Source organism: Vicia villosa, linkage group LG3 (assembly GCF_029867415.1).
Source record: "Vicia villosa cultivar HV-30 ecotype Madison, WI linkage group LG3, Vvil1.0, whole genome shotgun sequence".
NCBI classification, from domain to species: Eukaryota; Viridiplantae; Streptophyta; class Magnoliopsida; order Fabales; family Fabaceae; genus Vicia; species Vicia villosa.
The window spans coordinates 202,275,675-202,300,844 of record NC_081182.1 but is presented as its reverse complement, the minus strand read 5'-3'; positions in this window follow the sequence as shown (position 1 = coordinate 202,300,844).

The following is a 25,170-nucleotide window of genomic DNA, read 5'->3' as shown; positions in this document are numbered from 1 at the left end:
ATTTCTCGCACAATTGATGTAATAGCGTAGATTTACTTTCCGCATTTTACATTCCCGCACTTTAATTCCTGTACATATAAAACTACGTGTATGTCAAGAATAATAACTGAAGCGCTAGATCACTAATCTCATAGATAACATATCTGAAAACAAAACACAATCACACTTGCACCTCTTAGGGTAATCCCTCTATTACTCTTTTCAAAATCAATTATACTGTTTCAAATGCAATTCAAATTTCTGTCTGTATCCAGTCAAGGAAAATTTTCTAAAGAAATAGGAAAGAACCTTATAAACTTAGGGTATACCTCCTAATTGCTTGCTCAAATCAAAAACAAGAAAAGCTCTTACATATCACTGTTTTTCCAAAACTTGTTAGACGCTGGCCTAAGGATCTAGAGGGGGGTGAATAGATCTCACAGAGTTTTTCGGAGTTAATTGAACTTTAAGCGAAAGCGGTTCTGAATCGACTCGCGTCTATTCCAAACCACTATTGAAACGATTGTATATGTGTTAAAACCACTAAATAGCTTGAGATAAACGATAAGAGAATACCCTATAGAATCAATATGTCGCTCTAATGAAAAACGATTAACTTCTTATATGATGAACGATGTTTGCAATGCAGTAATAGTGAAAGAAGCAAAAACACAAACACTTGGTGATAATGATCAAATTGATAGTGATTCAATGTGTGATGAATTGTGATGTTTATACAAGTTCTTAATTCACAATTTTAACACTTGAATCGTTGATCAATTTGCTATTATAACCAAATATGAACAGAACGTAAATGAAAAGATAAAAGCGACAAGAACACGATATTTGTTTAGGCAGTTCGTCGATCGTCCTCGCTACGACTACGTCTGCCCCCAATTCCAAACTGAAATTGGGAAATCTTCCATTAATGTTGAAAGCAGTTTATACCAAGAAGATAACAAAGCAATAAACAATAAACCAAATTTGTCGATCCTTTGAATCTTCTTCCCCCTTAATCTTGAGTCAGATTAAGGTCTTCCAAGAGCTTCACTTTGATCCCTTTCTGCAGTGTCTTGAATTGCTCGAACACTTGTTCTTCAATTTTCACACTCAGCTGGATCCTTGATGAAGCTTCTTGATAAAAACCCCCAAAATTCACCTATCTTGGAGGAAAAAACCCTCGGATTTTATTCACCAAAAACCCCACAAATCTTCACCCACTAGGAATCTTCAATTCCGTTCCATGGACGTTATCGAACTCGATCACTAACCCTCAACACAAGAATGATTATGTGTAATTGTGTTGGAGATGATGAAGAACGAAGATGAGAAGCCTTTGTGTATCTTTCAGTTGTTGGTGTTGATGAGCAATAATGAACCTTGGACAATATATATGAGAGCTTATCAGTTGGAGCAGAGAAAACCAGAAATTTTGGGATTTTTGATCAGATAGGTCGACCTCTTGTAGTGCTTAGGTCGACCTAACAGAGCTGCATATCCTTTGGATGTCATTTGTTCCCAGTTAGGTCGACCTGTTAAAGAAGTAGGTCGACCAGAATCCACTTCAGATGCGTTTTGGGGACCTTTCCTCAGATTAGGTCGACCTAGTTGTTGTGTAGGTCGACCTAGCAGAATGATATGTAAATTTCTTCATTTTAGGTCGACCTGTGTTGGGAGTAGGTCGACCTGACTGCTGTTTTTCTGAGTTCCTCTTATTTTGCTTGTGTTGAGTCGACCTATATGCATAGTAGGTCGACCTGCTCTGTCATGAGTGACCAATGCTTGCTTTTCTTTAAGTTCTTCTGCTTGTGCCTTGTTGCTTGTATGCTTGTTGAGTTTGCCATGAATCAAAAACATCTTTGTGAGATGTGGTCTTGTATTCACATACTCCCCCTTTTTGATGATGGCAAACCGGTAGTAGAAGCTTTGGCACTAAGTGGTAAAAGCTCCCCCGTACACTCAGCATCTATTCACTCAGCTGAGCTCCCCCGTACACTCAGCATCTATCTCCCCCTTTGACAACATCAAAAGAGATACAAGAAAACAGAAGAGGAGAGTAACAAGAGAAACATAGATAAAACGCTAGCATTTATAGTATAATAGATAAAAGGTAGATAGTGATAACATGAGAGCCAAACATGTTTAAAGGTACACTTTAACATACATGATAATCCAAGAGATTAAAAAAAAAGGCACAGTACGACAATATGTAAGAATATAACATAATGATAATGAAATGAAATGCAATAATATGATGATATGATGGAGAATGCATCCTAATGCTTGCCCCTTCTTCCTCTTCCTCTTTGAAATGTATGAGGACGATCCTCTTCAACTTGTTCCAACAAATCAAGCACAGATAGATTGAGAGTGTTGAAGCTTTGGCTTATGTTGGCATGACGATGCAATGCCGTTTCCTCAAACTGATTCTGTCTTAGAGTCGAGTTGGAGGCAAAAGTCTCAAAATCGCTTTTGTGATCTTGAACCAAGTTGTACAACGATTGATATTGTCGTTGTTGTTCGTCATAGCGATCTTGTTGGAGCTGTTGCATTTGTTGGAATTGGAGCTGTTGTGTGTCGAAGTGTTGTTGTTGTAGGAGTTGCATATTCTCTAACATGGAAATGATGTTGGTTTGATCCGGCGGAGGCGGAGCCGTGTATCCCCAAGGGATATCCTCTTGTTGTGGAGGAACATATCTCCAATTTGCATCCGTATCTTGTGCAACATCTTCCATGTGATGATCATCATCATTTGCATTGTCTTGATCAAGTCCTTCTTCTTCATTACCTGCATTGTTACCAAACTCCGTGGGATCATCATAATTGTAAATAACCTTCCTGGTTCCCTTTTGAATGAGATAGTAGGTTTTCCTAACTGGATTCCAATGGTATCCCATAAGAGTCAAGGTGGTTTGTGAGAATTCTTGAGATTGGTGTATGCTGATGTAGTGTAAGTGATCAAGCCGCGTGCCGAAATGATTGACAATTGTTTGAATGATTGATCCATAACACAGGGCTGTAGTTTTCTGTTGGACCTCATGAAACTTAGCAGTTAGGAAGTAAGGCCAATGTATACGCGTTCTGTTTTGCAGCAGATACATGAGCACAACTTCATTCCTTTCAATTCTTGAGTACCCTCCTGCTCTTGGTCGAATGATTCTTGAGATGACCCAATTTAGGAGCCTAGGATCTCGCTTCAGGTGACCGGCTGTTATTGTTTCATTAGGTTTGTCAAAGACGGAAGGGTCTTTGAGGATAGATTTCATGTAGGCCACATGGTCATAGTTTCCCGGTACATCCCCGTCTTCCATACAGAATTCATCACCTACAATTTTGAGACCAAAGATACTAATCCAAGCCCGTTTGTCAACAACATGCGACCTAGAGCCCATTTTGAATCGGAAATTACAACCATCCCCTTTTGTAAATCCTGCATAGAAAGCCCTGACGGTATTTTCACAGTACGGAGTATTACATTGCACTAAGGGATGAATATTTTGATGTTCAATCAAAGCAGCGACATCGGGGATATGCATGTTTTTGACAAGATTTGGATCATAGGTATATTGCTTAACAATTTTTCTTTTCATCTGCCATTTCTCAAAATTTTCCCTACAATCAGGATGAACAAGAGCACTTACCGGTTGAGATGATGAACCAGAGGCAATTTCCTTTCCCTTTCTTGATTTTGGAGGCATGGTTGTTGAGTAGTAGAGTGAGAGAGATGATTTGTGACAGATTTTGTGCTTGAGGAATTAGGGTTGGCCGTACAAGTGATATGCAAATGAGCAAAAGAGGTAAAGGAAATGGTTATGTATGAAAGGATATGGGTCGGGTCGACCAACAGACCCACTTTTGGAAATTTTTGACGCAGTAGGTCGACCTAATGTAGAGCTTGGTCGACCTAACAGGAAGGCTGTTAAAAAAATTGCAGTTTAGGTCGACCTAAAAGAAGGGTAGGTCGACGTAACTGGGCGTTTTAACAACATTTCTGAAAGAAGACTTGTTTAGGTCGACTCAGAGACATATTAGGTCGACCTAAATCCCAAAATTTTTGAAAATGCTCTATATATGATGTGTTTATGCCTAGTTACTTGATGTATGTTTATAATATGATATGTTATGATTGATGATGAAGCACATACATGAGTACGAGAGATATATGAATGAAGTCACTATAAGCATGTTAATTGATAGCATATTATAGTCATCAATAATATTTTTGGAAGTGAACAACAACCACGTTACCGCCTTCTCAATATGTAGGTGTCACCGTTTAGTGGAGGCCTTTAGTCATTGTGGAATGATGCCTGGCTTGATAATGAACTACCTTTACACTAAGAGAAATGTTAGCTTGAGAACAACCAATATATAGATATAAAGTAAAGGAATAACTTTAAGAGAAAACAAACGTAATTAGCCCAAATTAGAGATATCGAGTATCCCTAATTCCCTACGAATGTTGAAGTATTGCTCCGTTGCTAAAGGTTTGGTGAAGATGTCAGCTAGTTGCTTCTTGCTTTCTACATGTTCAAATATAACGTCTCCTTTCTCTACATGATCTCTTAGGAAGTGATGCCTTATTTCAATATGCTTGGTTCGTGAGTGTAAGACAGGATTTTTACTCAAGTTAATGGCACTTGTGTTGTCGCACATGATAGGTATACGATCAAGCTTAATACCAAATTCAAGAAGTTGTTGCTTGAGCCATAATATCTGCGCACAGCAGCTTCCGGCAGCTACATATTCTGCCTCAGCAGTAGATAATGCAACCGATACTTGTTTCTTGCTATGCCAACTTATCAACGAATTTGAGAATAGATGACATGTTCCACTGGTGATTTTTCTATCGGATTTGCAGCCAGCAAAATCTGAGTCGGAGAATCCTACCAAATAGCACTCATTTCCCTTTGGATACCATAGGCCATATGTAGTAGTTCCGCGTAAATATCGCAGAATTCTTTTGACAGCTTTTAAGTGAGATTCTTTTGGACAAGATTGATATCTTGCACACATACACACACTAAACATAATGTCTGGTCTTGAGGCAGTAAGATACAATAGTGAACCTATCATACCTCGGTACAATTTCACGTCAACCTCTTTACCTTTCTCATCTTTGTCTAGGTTAGTATTTGTTGCCATAGGTGTGTCAATTTCCTTCGCTTCACTCATTCCAAATCTTTTGAGCAGCTCTGTACAGTATTTAGTTTGACTTACAAACGTTCCATGACTGAGTTGCTTGATTTGTAGGCCAAGGAAGAAATTTAGCTCACCCATGAGACTCATCTCAAATTCACTCTGCATAAGCTTAGAAAAATCTTTGACAAGTTTTGCATTAGTCAACCCAAATATAATATCATCTACATAAACTTGGACTAAGAGAACATCTTTATCTTTTCTTTTAATAAAGAGAGTAGTGTCAACTTTACCCCTTGAGTACCCTTGACTAAGAAGAAATTTGCTCAAACGTTCGTACCATGCCCGAGGGGCTTGTTTAAGACCGTATAGAGCACGTTTCAGCTTATAAACATGAGTTGGATACATGTAATTCTCAAAGCCGGGTGGCTGAGCAACATAGACTTCTTCATTTATATAGCCATTTAGAAAGGCACTTTTAACATCCATTTGGAATAGTTTGAAGTCTTTAGAAAAAGCATAGGCAAGTAAGAGGCGAATAGCTTCGAGACGTGCTACAAGAGCGTATGTCTCTTCATAATCAATACCTTCCTCTTGATTGTAACCTTGGGCAACTAATCTAGCTTTGTTTCTAGTAATAACGCCGTTTTCATCAAGTTTGTTACGAAAAACCCATCTAGTGCCTATTACTTGATGATCTCCCGGATGAGGGACTAAGTCCCAAACATCATTCCGTTTAAATTGGTTTAATTCTTCTTGCATGGCCATTAGCCAATGCTCATCAAGTAATGCGTCCTTAGCGTTTTTCGGCTCAACTTGTGAAACAAAAGCAAAATGATGACAGAAGTTACTTATCTTTGAGCGTGTTGTAACGCCCCTTGAGATGTCTCCTATTATGTTGTCAATTGGATGGTCTTTCACATTTGTCCAGGCCTTAGGAAGTTCTTCATTGTTTGAGATGCTTTCCTTTTCATTTTCATCATGAGACTCATCTTTCTCTTTTTCAGCATCTTTCTTTACAATATCTTCATTCTCGTCTTCCTTATCTTGGACAATGTCTTCAGTGGATGGACCTGCACCATTAAATGAAAGACCTTTCTCGACATATTTTGTATAAGATTCATCAAAAGACACGTGTACTGACTCTTCTACTATAAGTAATCTTTTATTATATACCCGATATGCTTTGCTAGATTGTGAGTAACCAAGGAAGATGCCCTCATCAGCTTTAGCATCGAATTTACCAAGATTATCCTTACCATTGTTCAAGACAAAACACTTGCAACCGAATACATGGAGATGAGATACATTTGGTTTTCTACCTTTTAGTAATTCATAGGGAGTTTTGTTCAGTATAGGACGTATTATTATCCTATTCAAAACATAACATGCAGTGCTAATCACGTCAGCCCAGAAATACTTAGGTAGACTACCCTCATTCAGCATTGTTCTTGCCAACTCCTCTAGAACCCAATTTTTACGTTCAACCACACCGTTTTGTTGTAGGAGTTGCATATTCTCTAACATGGAAATGATGTTGGTTTGATCCGGCGGAGGCGGAGCCGTGTATCCCCAAGGGATATCCTCTTGTTGTGGAGGAACATATCTCCAATTTGCATCCGTATCTTGTGCAACATCTTCCATGTGATGATCATCATCATTTGCATTGTCTTGATCAAGTCCTTCTTCTTCATTACCTGCATTGTTACCAAACTCCGTGGGATCATCATAATTGTAAATAACCTTCCTGGTTCCCTTTTGAATGAGATAGTAGGTTTTCCTAACTGGATTCCAATGGTATCCCATAAGAGTCAAGGTGGTTTGTGAGAATTCTTGAGATTGGTGTATGCTGATGTAGTGTAAGTGATCAAGCCGCGTGCCGAAATGATTGACAATTGTTTGAATGATTGATCCATAACACAGGGCTGTAGTTTTCTGTTGGACCTCATGAAACTTAGCAGTTAGGAAGTAAGGCCAATGTATACGCGTTCTGTTTTGCAGCAGATACATGAGCACAACTTCATTCCTTTCAATTCTTGAGTACCCTCCTGCTCTTGGTCGAATGATTCTTGAGATGACCCAATTTAGGAGCCTAGGATCTCGCTTCAGGTGACCGGCTGTTATTGTTTCATTAGGTTTGTCAAAGACGGAAGGGTCTTTGAGGATAGATTTCATGTAGGCCACATGGTCATAGTTTCCCGGTACATCCCCGTCTTCCATACAGAATTCATCACCTACAATTTTGAGACCAAAGATACTAATCCAAGCCCGTTTGTCAACAACATGCGACCTAGAGCCCATTTTGAATCGGAAATTACAACCATCCCCTTTTGTAAATCCTGCATAGAAAGCCCTGACGGTATTTTCACAGTACGGAGTATTACATTGCACTAAGGGATGAATATTTTGATGTTCAATCAAAGCAGCGACATCGGGGATATGCATGTTTTTGACAAGATTTGGATCATAGGTATATTGCTTAACAATTTTTCTTTTCATCTGCCATTTCTCAAAATTTTCCCTACAATCAGGATGAACAAGAGCACTTACCGGTTGAGATGATGAACCAGAGGCAATTTCCTTTCCCTTTCTTGATTTTGGAGGCATGGTTGTTGAGTAGTAGAGTGAGAGAGATGATTTGTGACAGATTTTGCGCTTGAGGAATTAGGGTTGGTCGTACAAGTGATATGCAAATGAGCAAAAGAGGTAAAGGAAATGGTTATGTATGAAAGGATATGGGTCGGGTCGACCAACAGACCCACTTTTGGAAATTTTTGACGCAGTAGGTCGACCTAATGTAGAGCTTGGTCGACCTAACAGGAAGGCTGTTAAAAAAATTGCAGTTTAGGTCGACCTAAAAGAAGGGTAGGTCGACGTAACTGGGCGTTTTAACAACATTTCTGAAAGAAGACTTGTTTAGGTCGACTCAGAGACATATTAGGTCGACCTAAATCCCAAAATTTTTGAAAATGCTCTATATATGATGTGTTTATGCCTAGTTACTTGATGTATGTTTATAATATGATATGTTATGATTGATGATGAAGCACATACATGAGTACGAGAGATATATGAATGAAGTCACTATAAGCATGTTAATTGATAGCATATTATAGTCATCAATAATATTTTTGGAAGTGAACAACAACCACGTTACCGCCTTCTCAATATGTAGGTGTCACCGTTTAGTGGAGGCCTTTAGTCATTGTGGAATGATGCCTGGCTTGATAATGAACTACCTTTACACTAAGAGAAATGTTAGCTTGAGAACAACCAATATATAGATATAAAGTAAAGGAATAACTTTAAGAGAAAACAAACGTAATTAGCCCAAATTAGAGATATCGAGTATCCCTAATTCCCTACGAATGTTGAAGTATTGCTCCGTTGCTAAAGGTTTGGTGAAGATGTCAGCTAGTTGCTTCTTGCTTTCTACATGTTCAAATATAACGTCTCCTTTCTCTACATGATCTCTTAGGAAGTGATGCCTTATTTCAATATGCTTGGTTCGTGAGTGTAAGACAGGATTTTTACTCAAGTTAATGGCACTTGTGTTGTCGCACATGATAGGTATACGATCAAGCTTAATACCAAATTCAAGAAGTTGTTGCTTGAGCCATAATATCTGCGCACAGCAGCTTCCGGCAGCTACATATTCTGCCTCAGCAGTAGATAATGCAACCGATACTTGTTTCTTGCTATGCCAACTTATCAACGAATTTGAGAATAGATGACATGTTCCACTGGTGATTTTTCTATCGGATTTGCAGCCAGCAAAATCTGAGTCGGAGAATCCTACCAAATAGCACTCATTTCCCTTTGGATACCATAGGCCATATGTAGTAGTTCCGCGTAAATATCGCAGAATTCTTTTGACAGCTTTTAAGTGAGATTCTTTTGGACAAGATTGATATCTTGCACACATACACACACTAAACATAATGTCTGGTCTTGAGGCAGTAAGATACAATAGTGAACCTATCATACCTCGGTACAATTTCACGTCAACCTCTTTACCTTTCTCATCTTTGTCTAGGTTAGTATTTGTTGCCATAGGTGTGTCAATTTCCTTCGCTTCACTCATTCCAAATCTTTTGAGCAGCTCTGTACAGTATTTAGTTTGACTTACAAACGTTCCATGACTGAGTTGCTTGATTTGTAGGCCAAGGAAGAAATTTAGCTCACCCATGAGACTCATCTCAAATTCACTTTGCATAAGCTTAGAAAAATCTTTGACAAGTTTTGCATTAGTCAACCCAAATATAATATCATCTACATAAACTTGGACTAAGAGAACATCTTTATCTTTTCTTTTAATAAAGAGAGTAGTGTCAACTTTACCCCTTGAGTACCCTTGACTAAGAAGAAATTTGCTCAAACGTTCGTACCATGCCCGAGGGGCTTGTTTAAGACCGTATAGAGCACGTTTCAGCTTATAAACATGAGTTGGATACATGTAATTCTCAAAGCCGGGTGGCTGAGCAACATAGACTTCTTCATTTATATAGCCATTTAGAAAGGCACTTTTAACATCCATTTGGAATAGTTTGAAGTCTTTAGAAAAAGCATAGGCAAGTAAGAGGCGAATAGCTTCGAGACGTGCTACAAGAGCGTATGTCTCTTCATAATCAATACCTTCCTCTTGATTGTAACCTTGGGCAACTAATCTAGCTTTGTTTCTAGTAATAACGCCGTTTTCATCAAGTTTGTTACGAAAAACCCATCTAGTGCCTATTACTTGATGATCTCCCGGATGAGGGACTAAGTCCCAAACATCATTCCGTTTAAATTGGTTTAATTCTTCTTGCATGGCCATTAGCCAATGCTCATCAAGTAATGCGTCCTTAGCGTTTTTCGGCTCAACTTGTGAAACAAAAGCAAAATGATGACAGAAGTTACTTATCTTTGAGCGTGTTGTAACGCCCCTTGAGATGTCTCCTATTATGTTGTCAATTGGATGGTCTTTCACATTTGTCCAGGCCTTAGGAAGTTCTTCATTGTTTGAGATGCTTTCCTTTTCATTTTCATCATGAGACTCATCTTTCTCTTTTTCAGCATCTTTCATTACAATATCTTCATTCTCGTCTTCCTTATCTTGGACAATGTCTTCAGTGGATGGACCTGCACCATTAAATGAAAGACCTTTCTCGACATATTTTGTATAAGATTCATCAAAAGACACGTGTACTGACTCTTCTACTATAAGTAATCTTTTATTATATACCCGATATGCTTTGCTAGATTGTGAGTAACCAAGGAAGATGCCCTCATCAGCTTTAGCATCGAATTTACCAAGATTATCCTTACCATTGTTCAAGACAAAACACTTGCAACCGAATACATGGAGATGAGATACATTTGGTTTTCTACCTTTTAGTAATTCATAGGGAGTTTTGTTCAGTATAGGACGTATTATTATCCTATTCAAAACATAACATGCAGTGCTAATCACGTCAGCCCAGAAATACTTAGGTAGACTACCCTCATTCAGCATTGTTCTTGCCAACTCCTCTAGAACCCAATTTTTACGTTCAACCACACCGTTTTGTTGTAGGAGTTGCATATTCTCTAACATGGAAATGATGTTGGTTTGATCCGGCGGAGGCGGAGCCGTGTATCCCCAAGGGATATCCTCTTGTTGTGGAGGAACATATCTCCAATTTGCATCCGTATCTTGTGCAACATCTTCCATGTGATGATCATCATCATTTGCATTGTCTTGATCAAGTCCTTCTTCTTCATTACCTGCATTGTTACCAAACTCCGTGGGATCATCATAATTGTAAATAACCTTCCTGGTTCCCTTTTGAATGAGATAGTAGGTTTTCCTAACTGGATTCCAATGGTATCCCATAAGAGTCAAGGTGGTTTGTGAGAATTCTTGAGATTGGTGTATGCTGATGTAGTGTAAGTGATCAAGCCGCATGCCGAAATGATTGACAATTGTTTGAATGATTGATCCATAACACAGGGCTGTAGTTTTCTGTTGGACCTCATGAAACTTAGCAGTTAGGAAGTAAGGCCAATGTATACGCGTTCTGTTTTGCAGCAGATACATGAGCACAACTTCATTCCTTTCAATTCTTGAGTACCCTCCTGCTCTTGGTCGAATGATTCTTGAGATGACCCAATTTAGGAGCCTAGGATCTCGCTTCAGGTGACCGGCTGTTATTGTTTCATTAGGTTTGTCAAAGACGGAAGGGTCTTTGAGGATAGATTTCATGTAGGCCACATGGTCATAGTTTCCCGGTACATCCCCGTCTTCCATACAGAATTCATCACCTACAATTTTGAGACCAAAGATACTAATCCAAGCCCGTTTGTCAACAACATGCGACCTAGAGCCCATTTTGAATCGGAAATTACAACCATCCCCTTTTGTAAATCCTGCATAGAAAGCCCTGACGGTATTTTCACAGTACGGAGTATTACATTGCACTAAGGGATGAATATTTTGATGTTCAATCAAAGCAGCGACATCGGGGATATGCATGTTTTCGACAAGATTTGGATCATAGGTATATTGCTTAACAATTTTTCTTTTCATCTGCCATTTCTCAAAATTTTCCCTACAATCAGGATGAACAAGAGCACTTACCGGTTGAGATGATGAACCAGAGGCAATTTCCTTTCCCTTTCTTGATTTTGGAGGCATGGTTGTTGAGTAGTAGAGTGAGAGAGATGATTTGTGACAGATTTTGTGCTTGAGGAATTAGGGTTGGCCGTACAAGTGATATGCAAATGAGCAAAAGAGGTAAAGGAAATGGTTATGTATGAAAGGATATGGGTCGGGTCGACCAACAGACCCACTTTTGGAAATTTTTGACGCAGTAGGTCGACCTAATGTAGAGCTTGGTCGACCTAACAGGAAGGCTGTTAAAAAAATTGCAGTTTAGGTCGACCTAAAAGAAGGGTAGGTCGACGTAACTGGGCGTTTTAACAACATTTCTGAAAGAAGACTTGTTTAGGTCGACTCAGAGACATATTAGGTCGACCTAAATCCCAAAATTTTTGAAAATGCTCTATATATGATGTGTTTATGCCTAGTTACTTGATGTATGTTTATAATATGATATGTTATGATTGATGATGAAGCACATACATGAGTACGAGAGATATATGAATGAAGTCACTATAAGCATGTTAATTGATAGCATATTATAGTCATCAATAATATTTTTGGAAGTGAACAACAACCACGTTACCGCCTTCTCAATATGTAGGTGTCACCGTTTAGTGGAGGCCTTTAGTCATTGTGGAATGATGCCTGGCTTGATAATGAACTACCTTTACACTAAGAGAAATGTTAGCTTGAGAACAACCAATATATAGATATAAAGTAAAGGAATAACTTTAAGAGAAAACAAACGTAATTAGCCCAAATTAGAGATATCGAGTATCCCTAATTCCCTACGAATGTTGAAGTATTGCTCCGTTGCTAAAGGTTTGGTGAAGATGTCAGCTAGTTGCTTCTTGCTTTCTACATGTTCAAATATAACGTCTCCTTTCTCTACATGATCTCTTAGGAAGTGATGCCTTATTTCAATATGCTTGGTTCGTGAGTGTAAGACAGGATTTTTACTCAAGTTAATGGCACTTGTGTTGTCGCACATGATAGGTATACGATCAAGCTTAATACCAAATTCAAGAAGTTGTTGCTTGAGCCATAATATCTGCGCACAGCAGCTTCCGGCAGCTACATATTCTGCCTCAGCAGTAGATAATGCAACCGATACTTGTTTCTTGCTATGCCAACTTATCAACGAATTTGAGAATAGATGACATGTTCCACTGGTGATTTTTCTATCGGATTTGCAGCCAGCAAAATCTGAGTCGGAGAATCCTACCAAATAGCACTCATTTCCCTTTGGATACCATAGGCCATATGTAGTAGTTCCGCGTAAATATCGCAGAATTCTTTTGACAGCTTTTAAGTGAGATTCTTTTGGACAAGATTGATATCTTGCACACATACACACACTAAACATAATGTCTGGTCTTGAGGCAGTAAGATACAATAGTGAACCTATCATACCTCGGTACAATTTCACGTCAACCTCTTTACCTTTCTCATCTTTGTCTAGGTTAGTATTTGTTGCCATAGGTGTGTCAATTTCCTTCGCTTCACTCATTCCAAATCTTTTGAGCAGCTCTGTACAGTATTTAGTTTGACTTACAAATGTTTCATGACTGAGTTGCTTGATTTGTAGGCCAAGGAAGAAATTTAGCTCACCCATGAGACTCATCTCAAATTCACTCTGCATAAGCTTAGAAAAATCTTTGACAAGTTTTGCATTAGTCAACCCAAATATAATATCATCTACATAAACTTGGACTAAGAGAACATCTTTATCTTTTCTTTTAATAAAGAGAGTAGTGTCAACTTTACCCCTTGAGTACCCTTGACTAAGAAGAAATTTGCTCAAACGTTCGTACCATGCCCGAGGGGCTTGTTTAAGACCGTATAGAGCACGTTTCAGCTTATAAACATGAGTTGGATACATGTAATTCTCAAAGCCGGGTGGCTGAGCAACATAGACTTCTTCATTTATATAGCCATTTAGAAAGGCACTTTTAACATCCATTTGGAATAGTTTGAAGTCTTTAGAAAAAGCATAGGCAAGTAAGAGGCGAATAGCTTCGAGACGTGCTACAAGAGCGTATGTCTCTTCATAATCAATACCTTCCTCTTGATTGTAACCTTGGGCAACTAATCTAGCTTTGTGTCTAGTAATAACGCCGTTTTCATCAAGTTTGTTACGAAAAACCCATCTAGTGCCTATTACTTGATGATCTCCCGGATGAGGGACTAAGTCCCAAACATCATTCCGTTTAAATTGGTTTAATTCTTCTTGCATGGCCATTAGCCAATGCTCATCAAGTAATGCGTCCTTAGCGTTTTTTGGCTCAACTTGTGAAACAAAAGCAAAATGATGACAGAAGTTACTTATCTTTGAGCGTGTTGTAACGCCCCTTGAGATGTCTCCTATTATGTTGTCAATTGGATGGTCTTTCACATTTGTCCAGGCCTTAGGAAGTTCTTCATTGTTTGAGATGCTTTCCTTTTCATTTTCATCATGAGACTCATCTTTCTCTTTTTCAGCATCTTTCTTTACAATATCTTCATTCTCGTCTTCCTTATCTTGGACAATGTCTTCAGTGGATGGACCTGCACCATTAAATGAAAGACCTTTCTCGACATATTTTGTATAAGATTCATCAAAAGACACGTGTACTGACTCTTCTACTATAAGTAATCTTTTATTATATACCCGATATGCTTTGCTAGATTGTGAGTAACCAAGGAAGATGCCCTCATCAGCTTTAGCATCGAATTTACCAAGATTATCCTTACCATTGTTCAAGACAAAACACTTGCAACCGAATACATGGAGATGAGATACATTTGGTTTTCTACCTTTTAGTAATTCATAGGGAGTTTTGTTCAGTATAGGACGTATTATTATCCTATTCAAAACATAACATGCGGTGCTAATCACGTCAGCCCAGAAATACTTTTAGTCCTTGAAGGGCCAAAAAGATCCATGTGAAGTAGTTCAAGAGGGCGTGATGCTGAAACCACGTTCTTTGATTTAAAAGAGATTTTTGTTTGCTTTCCCTTTTGACAAGCATCACATAGATGATCTTTTGAAAACTTCATTTTAGGTAAGCCGATTACTAAATCTTTTGTGACAACTTTATTAAGTAAGTCAAAATTTATGTGGGCGAGACGTCTATGCCAAAGCCATGAGTCTTCGCCTAGAGCAATTAGACACTTGGTACAAGACTTAGATACCTCATCCAAGTTTAGCATATAGATATTGTTTACTCTTAAGCCGTTAAACATAATGTCTCTTTTCTTAGTATGTTCTATTGTGCAGCCAGCATTTGTAAACATTACTTTAAAATCTTTGTTGCACAATTGACTTATACTTAAAAGATTATGCTTAAGGCCTTCTACTAGCAGTACATCAGTTATAGTTGTGGTAGAGGGGTTACCTACACTTCCTTTACCAAGTATGGCTCCCCGATTGTTATCTCCATAGGTGACATACCCCTTTTTCTTTGCGTAAAACTCAACAAAAAGAGATATGTCTCCCGTCATGTGTCTTGAACATCCGCTATCAAGGAACCACAACCTTTCGGCAATGTCAAGACACTTTTCCTGCAGAATTAATTTAGAGAGGGAGGTCCCCAATTTTCATTGGGTCCTTGGTAGTGAGTACATAATTTGTTGCACTTGGGCAACCATTGAAATACTCCTTTAGGAACTAAAATTCTCCTAAATTTGCATTTTTCAATGGTATGACCCTTTTTTCAACAATAATGACAGGTAATATGATGAGAATATGCTGTTTTGCTAGTTGATACTTTTGGTACAAAAGTGTATTTACTATATAAAGGAGTATACGATCTTTTGAACTTATTTGGATCAATCGCAAAAGTCACTTTTGGTTGTAGAGCCTTGTCTAATTTGGCTTTTAGATCTCTTACTTATTTTTGCCAAATGTGACATGTCTCACAACCAAACCATGATGTAGGATCTATTTCAACTTTATCCTTTTGAATGTCTAGCATAGATTGTTTTAAAGCTTCCATATCCTTTTTGGTTTTCTCAACTTTTGATTCAAGATATGAAAATATTTTCTTATTTGAGGCCAAAAGTTTGAAAGCTTCAATTGCATCTCTATGTAATTCTTCAAAAGCAAGTTTTAGTTGAGAATGAGATACCTTATCTATGAGTTCAGGTTTAAGATGACTTACAACTTTCTTTTTCTTGTATTGATGAGCCATAAGGCATAAGTTTGCTGATTCTTCTTCATCGCTTGATGAGCTTTCACTAGATGAATCACTTTCCCATGCTATGTAGGCTCTTTTAGATTTGTTGTGACCTTTGCTTTGGTTCTTCTCTTTTTCCTTCTTAAGATATGGACAATCCGTTTTGTAGTGACCGACTTTCCCACAATTAAAGCAAGGGCCTTTGATTTTTCCTTTGTTGTTGTCATCTTGTTTGAACTTGTTTGATTGCCTTCTATAGTTGATCAAGCCTTTGTCAAAATGCTTTGCTCCATTTTTCTTTAGATATTTGTTGTATCTTCGCACAAACAGTCCCATTTCCTCATCATCGGAGTCTTCGTCATCACTTGTATCACTATCCTCTAGCTCTTGTCTTGAGGTCTTGGAACTTGAAGCCTTTAGAGCTATTGACTTCTTCTCTACCTCTTTCTCCATGTTCTTCTCTTTCTTTGCCCTTTTCTCATGCATGTCAAGGCATTTAAGGTGTTGTTCATGTTCCTCTAGTTTACCAAAAAGAGTGGTAATGTCTAAGGTGTTTAGATCATTTGCTTCCTTTATTGCTGTAACCTTGGGTTGCCATTCCCTGTTCAAACATCTTAAGATTTTGTTAGTAGCAACTGCATTGGAAACAGATCTATCAAGAGAATTTAAACGATTTTTCAAGTGAACGAATCTCTTCTGCATGTTTTCGATGGATTCACCATCTTCCATGTGGAAGAGTTCAAATTCTTGAGTTAACGTATTGATTCTAGCTAGTTTGACATCATCCGTTCCCTCGTGGGCAACTTGCAATGTGTCCCACATAGCTTTAGCGGATCTACAATGGGAAACGCGATAGTATTCATCAACTCCTAGAGCTGAGATTAGAATGTTTCTCGCTTTCCAATCGTATCCATATCTCTTTTCATCTTCAGCATCCGAAGCATTTTCTGGTTTTGGAACAACTGCGCCAGCTGCATTTGTCATGGTGATCTGAAAGGGACCATTGACAATAGCTGTCCAGATGTTCCTATCAATTGCATTGATGTGGACACACATACAATCCTTCCAATAGCCATAGTTTTCACCGTTGAAAGCTGGAGCTCTATTGTGAGCCCCTTTAGGTCCGGAAGCCATCTTTCCAATAAGTGTTTCACGTAGCACGGAATAAACCAGAGCTCTTGATGCCACTTGTTAGACGCTGGCCTAAGGATCTAGAGGGGGGGTGAATAGATCTCACAGAGTTTTTCGGAGTTAATTGAACTTTAAGCGAAAGCGGTTCTGAATCGACTCGCGTTTATTCCAAACCACTATTGAAACGATTGTATATGTGTTAAAACCACTAAATAGCTTGAGATAAACGATAAGAGAATACCCTATAGAATCAATATGTCGCTCTAATGAAAAACGATTAACTTCTTATATGATGAACGATGTTTGCAATGCAGTAATAGTGAAAGAAGCAAAAACACAAACACTTGGTGATAATGATCAAATTGATAGTGATTCAATGTGTGATGAATTGTGATATTTATACAAGTTCTTAATTCACAATTTTAACACTTGAATCGTTGATCAATTTGCTATTATAACCAAATATGAACAGAACGTAAATGAAAAGATAAAAGCGACAAGAACACGATATTTGTTTAGGAAGTTCGTCGATCGTCCTCGCTACGACTACGTCTGCCCCCAATTCCAAACTGAAATTGGGAAATCTTCCATTAATGTTGAAAGCAGTTTATACCAAGAAGATAACAAAGCGATAAACAATAAACCAAATTTGTCGATCCTTTGAATCTTCTTCCCCCTTAATCTTGAGTCAGATTAAGGTCTTCCAAGAGCTTCACTTTGATCCCTTTCTGCAGTGTCTTGAATTGCTCGAACACTTGTTCTTCAATTTTCACACTCAGCTGGATCCTTGATGAAGCTTCTTGATAAAAACCCCCAAAATTCACCTATCTTGGAGGAAAAAACCCTCGGATTTTATTCACCAAAAACCCCACAAATCTTCACCCACTAGGAATCTTCAATTCCGTTCCATGGACGTTATCGAACTCGATCACTAACCCTCAACACAAGAATGATTATGTGTAATTGTGTTGGAGATGATGAAGAACGAAGATGAGAAGCCTTTGTGTATCTTTCAGTTGTTGGTGTTGATGAGCAATAATGAACCTTGGACAATATATATGAGAGCTTATCAGTTGGAGCAGAGAAAACCAGAAATTTTGGGATTTTTGATCAGATAGGTCGACCTCTTGTAGTGCTTAGGTCGACCTAACAGAGCTGCATATCCTTTGGATGTCATTTGTTCCCAGTTAGGTCGACCTGTTAAAGAAGTAGGTCGACCAGAATCCACTTCAGATGCGTTTTGGGGACCTTTCCTCAGATTAGGTCGACCTAGTTGTTGTGTAGGTCGACCTAGCAGAATGATATGTAAATTTCTTCATTTTAGGTCGACCTGTGTTGGGAGTAGGTCGACCTGACTGCTGTTTTTCTGAGTTCCTCTTATTTTGCTTGTGTTGAGTCGACCTATATGCATAGTAGGTCGACCTGCTCTGTCATGAGTGACCAATGCTTGCTTTTCTTTGAGTTCTTCTGCTTGTGCCTTGTTGCTTGTATGCTTGTTGAGTTTGCCATGAATCAAAAACATCTTTGTGAGATGTGGTCTTGTATTCACAAAACAAACTTTCAAAAAGACCATACTTTGTATATATCCAAACAAGGATCATTACGAAGTTAAAAATCTTTTTTTAAACCATCAAAACATCTTTCGAAAGATAAATACTTTGTATACATCCGCACAAGGATCATTACAAAGTTAACTCTTTACAAAATATTTAAAACCACATACAAGCATTTCAAGCAAAACAAACGACTCAAACAAGTGAGCTAAGCAATTAAGAGCCCATGGATAACCATGGATACAAAGGGTTCTAACACCTTCCCTTTGTATAACCTACCCCCGAACCCAAAATCTCTTTAAGGTCTTTTTCTGTTTCTTTTATAAAACTTTCCTTAATTGGATATAATAAAAGTCGGTGGTGACTCTCTGATTTTCACAACTCAAAAATAAAAGAAGAGTCAGTTCGCATCCCACAAAAAAACTGAGGCGACAAAATGCAAGAAAGTAAAATACACAAGAGATTTACCCTAGTTCCCCTTATCAACCAAGAGTACATCTATTCATTTCACACCTTGAAGGATTTTTCACTATGTTAAATATTTTGTACAAGCCTCACACCAAAAACTCTCTTATAGTCTTATAACATGAACAAGAAAGCACACCACTTTCTTGTTCACAACACTTGGAGAAAGCACACCATTTTCTTCTACAATTGCTTGTCACCACACCTTGGTGATAAAGTTACAACAATATGATAAAAATATACTTTGAGTAACAACGATTTGGAGAAATTTGATCTTCCCTTTCCAATAAACAGTTCACAATTATATAGAACTTAAGTGCTTAAAGGTTTGATAAAGTTTTTATAAAATATATGAAAATTATGCAGAAAAAGTTTCCATGACATCTGAGAAAGAAAACTTGAAAAGAATTTGAAGTCTATGAAAATTTGTGTGAAAAAGATAGTTTTAAAATCTGATATGTTTTATTTTAAGTACATCATAAGATACCTCTTAGATTATGAGCAATGTTTGGAGAAAATTCGTGATAGATTGCAATGGTTTGGAATAGCAATGTTTCAAAATTTTCAAACATTCCCCAGGGTGCAATCGAATTCTTGAATGGTGCAATCAATTGTTACCTTTGTAAGATTAAGATTTTTTAGCCAGATCCATGATGCAATCAATTGCATTAATAAAAAAATCAATTGACACCTTTAAAAAAATTCAATTTTTCCAGAGATAACATGTAATCCATTGATTGAAATGTGCAATTGATTACACTTTTAAAAATTTTGAATTTTGGCATTTTTAAAAGATGTGGCTTGAATGACAATTGTGAATGAGATTTAGGGAAACTTTATGGGGGATTGGGTAAGAGATTTTAAGCATCTAAAGTTTATACATAGATGAATTCACATTGTATCTTATCTCGTGATCAAATCTTTTTGATTTCCATAATATCCATAAGCTTATGCATTCTTGATTCCAAAAAATTTCTTCTTTGATATTTCTTCTTTGTTGAGCTTCTATCTTCATCAAAACTAAACCAAGATAAATGCTGAAAATATTCTTTAAAATCTAGAGAAAGAAAGGGAGCTTGTGATCTTGTATAAACCGATTCACACATGTCTTCGTCGAGGTAGAAGGGGCCCAAAAAGGTTTTTAATGTTAGATCTTTGAGAATGACCTTTTAAGAGAACACCCATTTAGAAAAAATGTAAGGAAGAAGAAAGTAAAATTTGTCCCGGAGATGTTGACCATGACTGAACCTTACATGCTCTTGGAGGAGAAACTGATTGTGCACTTTGACAACCCACCTCTATCGAGTCTCACGGCCAAGAAAGAGTCCCACCAGCGTCAAGATGGCTCTGACTAAGGTATGTTAGGGAAGTACAACATGCACACCCCTATGACACTTTCATGGGAAAAAATTATCAATATTGTGCAAACACTTAGTTTAGAAAAGGATGGGTCCACCCTCCTTACCCCGTCAAAAAGACATCTCGGACGGATAATAAAAAGTAATGCCTCTTCCACAGGAGCCACAAACACAACATCGACGATTGTATCCAACTAAAGGATTCCATCAAAGGAATGATTAAGAGGGTTTGCTAACTCAATATATCAAGGGGCAAGATGGATAAAGAGAAGTCATATTAAGGTAAATCTCCTTCAATGAGCGCGGAGGCCAGAACAAACAAATAGAGAAAGAGACAAGCCAAAGCAAACATCCCTACATCTCCGCCATAACTAGAGGAGCATCCCATGCGAACCTTCCCTCTAAAGACAATATGAAGAGGAAGATGGCAAAAATGAAGGCCGTCCACCGCAAAGAAGAGAGTACTTCAAAAAAAGTCCTTGACCGACCTAGGTTGTGATTTTGGAACTCATAGAAGGCCAAAGGCATTCCCAATGACAATTTTCCCAGGTAATCAATGCAATTGTTAGGCAATTCGACTTGTCTCGGGTCCTCATTGACGGTGGCAACTCTTACGACATCATGTACTCAGAATTGTTCAAGAAGATGTGGTTAGACCAAAGCGGTTTATTGCCATACGAAGGCTCTGATCTCCAAACTTTCAACGAAACTATTATTCGTCCTTGGGGATACATGGAGCTGATGGTTTTCATAGGTGACAAAAAGTACATCTGAGTGGTAAATTCTCAATTTCTTGTTGTTAGTTGCATGAGTGTTTGAAATTGTATCTTGGGACATCCCTTCCCAATCACACATGCCATTTTTGCCTCACTTGTACACCTTAAGCTTAAATATCACAAATTGCAAGGAGAATCGGCCACCATCAATGCTGATCTAGAAGGAGGAAAAAAGGAAAATAACAAGATCTCCAAAAAGCTCAGGGAGAAGGCGTAGCCATGGAGATCAATGTTGCTTCCCTCATCGGGTAACTTAATAGAATGGGCATCCATCCTCCAAGATGTGGTTGGGCCAACAGAAAAAATGTAAAGAATAAATGGCGGCTGGTCTGCCTAGTTATGTTCCTATTTCTTAATCATATTAAATGTTATACTTGTATCATTTACCTCCTTGTGTACATACATACATACCTGTCAATAGTAAATGAAAACTACTACTTTATGAAATATTCTTTTCTTTATGACTATGCATAGTGATAGAGGTATGATTGATGATATTGATGCCCAATACGCTGATAAAGTCAAGGATGTTAGAGAGGTTTTAGACGTACTAATAAGGCAGTCAATTCCCCATTTAAAGTCAGGGGTTCTACTAGAGACGCTTTGTACGTTCAAACACAACAATCAATTCCCCACACACAATCACAACCTACCCTCGTATGGTAGTTAGCCTATCCAGATGTCGTGGTAGGTTGGCCACACATCTATCTATGATTGGGTTTTCATCTAGTGGGGGAAAGGTAACCGAACTATGGCGAGGAACGACCCCAGTGACATCCAATTAACTTCAAGGGAAAACCTTTAAAGTTCACAAAGATCCAGAGCTATACATTCATAATCCTACAAAAATGCCTTAAAAAGTTAACGAAAAGCATTTAATTCCATAAAGAAGTATGCTTACATACTCTTCCATTACAAAGTATTATATAGACAATACATAAAAAAGGGGGATCACTACATGTCTACTTCCACAGAGAAACAATCTTTCCATCCTTGACTACTTGATCCAGGCGTATTTTCTCCCTAGAGATAGTCAAAAGGAGGTGGAAGTGTTCCACTTGTTGCAAAACATTCTCAAACGTCTGTCAAATTGCCTCAAGGGTGGCACTGGTACAGTTAGCCAATTGCTCATCCAGGAAAGCATTTTAAAGGCACAAAGACTCTAGTTCTTTGTAAACAAATGTTAAATTGTACCGAACAGTAGTCAGTGTCTTGTCCTTCTTTTCTACGACCATCACTGGATGAACCACCTGGTCGGAAAGAGAACCAGCGATATTCAAGGGAAGCAAAGTGTTCTCCACCCCAATGAGAGAGGTAAAAACTTTCTCTACTTCATGCAGGTATTTGTCCCGCTGAAGCTTGAAATTTTGAATGATATCCTCCAGTTGTTACTTATCAATATGGTACCATTCTGATCAAAATGCCTCTCAGTGACCTGATCCACCAAGGGCCAAAGCAGAGGCACGTCAGGTACATCAATCTATAGTAGCTAATTCTTCCTCCAGAATAGGCCCAAAAAGATTAGCCAAGTAAGATATGTCTTCGTCCAAAGGAAGAGGTTGGCAACCCTTAGCAGAACGATAGCTAGAACCTGTTAGTAGGGTGGGCAATTAGACTTAGGACATTTAGTAAAGTCAATAAGACCTCTGCAACAACGTCACTTCCAATCGACTATATTCCCCATCTTAGAAGTCGGAGTTGCACTTCATTATCCATGTAATCTGCATACAATTATGAGTAAAGAGAATACATCAGAGATAGGTAGATTAAGAGTATCAAAATCCCTGATGGTTCCAAAGCTTACCAAAAATAGTCTTTATCCCGAGAGTGCGCTCCTTTCAATATCCGAATGTTAAAAGGCACTGGAGGCGTTTCTTGTCGACCTCCTCAACGGGAGTACCTACTCATATGTATCCCAGATTGCTGATAAAATTCATTAACCAGGTCTTTTGGTACCGAGCATCGCTAGAAAGATCCCATTTCTTAAACACGTAAAGGAGGTTCCCTAGAAAAAAGTGAACCTCAGTCAAAAACTTGGAGAAAAAATTGGCACATCTGCCATCTACTTTGTCGTCGACGTTGCAAATTGTAGCATGAGATTTAGAGTTGATGTGGATTACCAAAAAGAACAGGTCCTCAAAGGGTTACAACTCCGAAAGAGGTCCAGAGCAATGGAAAGTCAATTCTAGGTAAATTAATCATGTACCCTTTATCCAGGTTGCTTGGTCAAGACGACATATGAAGAGATGAAATAAAAGGATCGCATAAGAGTCTCCATTAAAATATTTGCACCAATACTGGTATATCTTCACGTACACCCAACTTGCAAAATGAAGTTGTGAAGGAACCATTGCTAAGTGTTTCAAAAGCTTTACCTCAAAGGAAGTAAAGGGAAGACGAAGGCCCGTGATGGAGAAAGCACATTCATAGAAAGGAATGCCACAATTTATGTATTTGTCACATATTCTTTCATCCTCATAGGGACTCAAGATTCCCCAATAGGAAGGCGAACCAACTTCGGTAAAGGCGTGATCAAGGCCTCCTACTTTTGAGAAAGAAGAAATGGTAGTAGAGTAAACATGATCCATCCAAGGAGATGGAGTATCATTTGGAAACTTATGAATATTTTTCTGAGATATCTTGCCAATGTTGCATTAACTTTAAAGTTGCAGGAAAATGAAATGCTAAAGAAGAAATCAACTGCTAGACATGGAAAATAATTTAAGAGAAAGAAGCACTAACCCTTTGAAAGGAAACTATATTCTAGCATGTAAAAGGACTTCACCAAACACATCTAATCACTCACACATAACAATTAAATGTTTAAGTTCCCCAAGAGTCGTAATGATGATACCTCCAAAAATACGTTTGAAGTATGGTGTATTAAATGCACTATTCCCTAAAGAAACTAAAGTGTTTCTCCTTTGTTTGATAGAATGCGACTGAGGAGTGATTGGATCCCGAAGTTGAAGCATAAAGCCCTTGACTTCCTACACATCGTCAAAGGATTGGGGGTAGCTATTCCGGGCCAACCACATCTACCACGACCGAGTACCAGGAAAGGGCCCATCTCCTTCCAAAATCTTCTCAACACGCGAGGGTTATCATCCTAATGATCACAAGAGATCTCAATTTCAAATTCATCTAATAAATCTCCGTATTTCACTCATAACAAATAATGATTTCATTATTTAACTCTTTATATACAGAGAAGGCGCCAAATTGAGGTAACAAGTTTAAATCTAATTTCATTTCACTCTTCTTCCTCGTATACTGACTTGGTCGTTGGAGTGATAACCTTGTAGGTACCCCCACTTTGCTTTATGAGAAGCTATGATTCATCATTACCGTAGTTCTTATAGTCATTTATAGTTCTAGAACAAAACACGACATGAACTATGAGTCTCATGGTTGAAGGCACCATCACAATTACATTTTAACTAGTCTATGTGTGGGAGCTGCCAAATAATTTCTATAGTGATGAGAACTCTAGGATAGCGAATTTTGATGTCAAAAGATTTGAAGAGGGTAAAATCATCAATGGAGGAATTGGTAGTCAAAGTGGAGTTATTACCTGTCGTGGTGACTTAGGCTTTGATACGTGCTATAGTGGTGTTGGTTGAGATGAATGTGTTCTTGTAGCGAGAAGTGTTCCGAGCATACCATATCCCATTGAAAAGAAAGATTAAATTTGACCCGAGGGCAATAATATATTGGGGAAATTCACTAGAACTAAATCTTCAAATCTCATCCAACTTTCTAGGGCAGTCATGGATCTTGGCAGTTCCACAAAATTAGTGTCAAAGACTCCTTGCAAAACTATAGTAAAATAAGAGATAATACATAGTTTCTAGCTAGATTTAGACAAGATACAACAATAGGCTATGCAAAAACCTCTAGACATAATCATGTCATTAGTAGCAATTTTGTGTTGCATCATCCTCCAAACAAACAAGGACTTGTAGGTGGAATGTCCTTGCTCCAAGTACA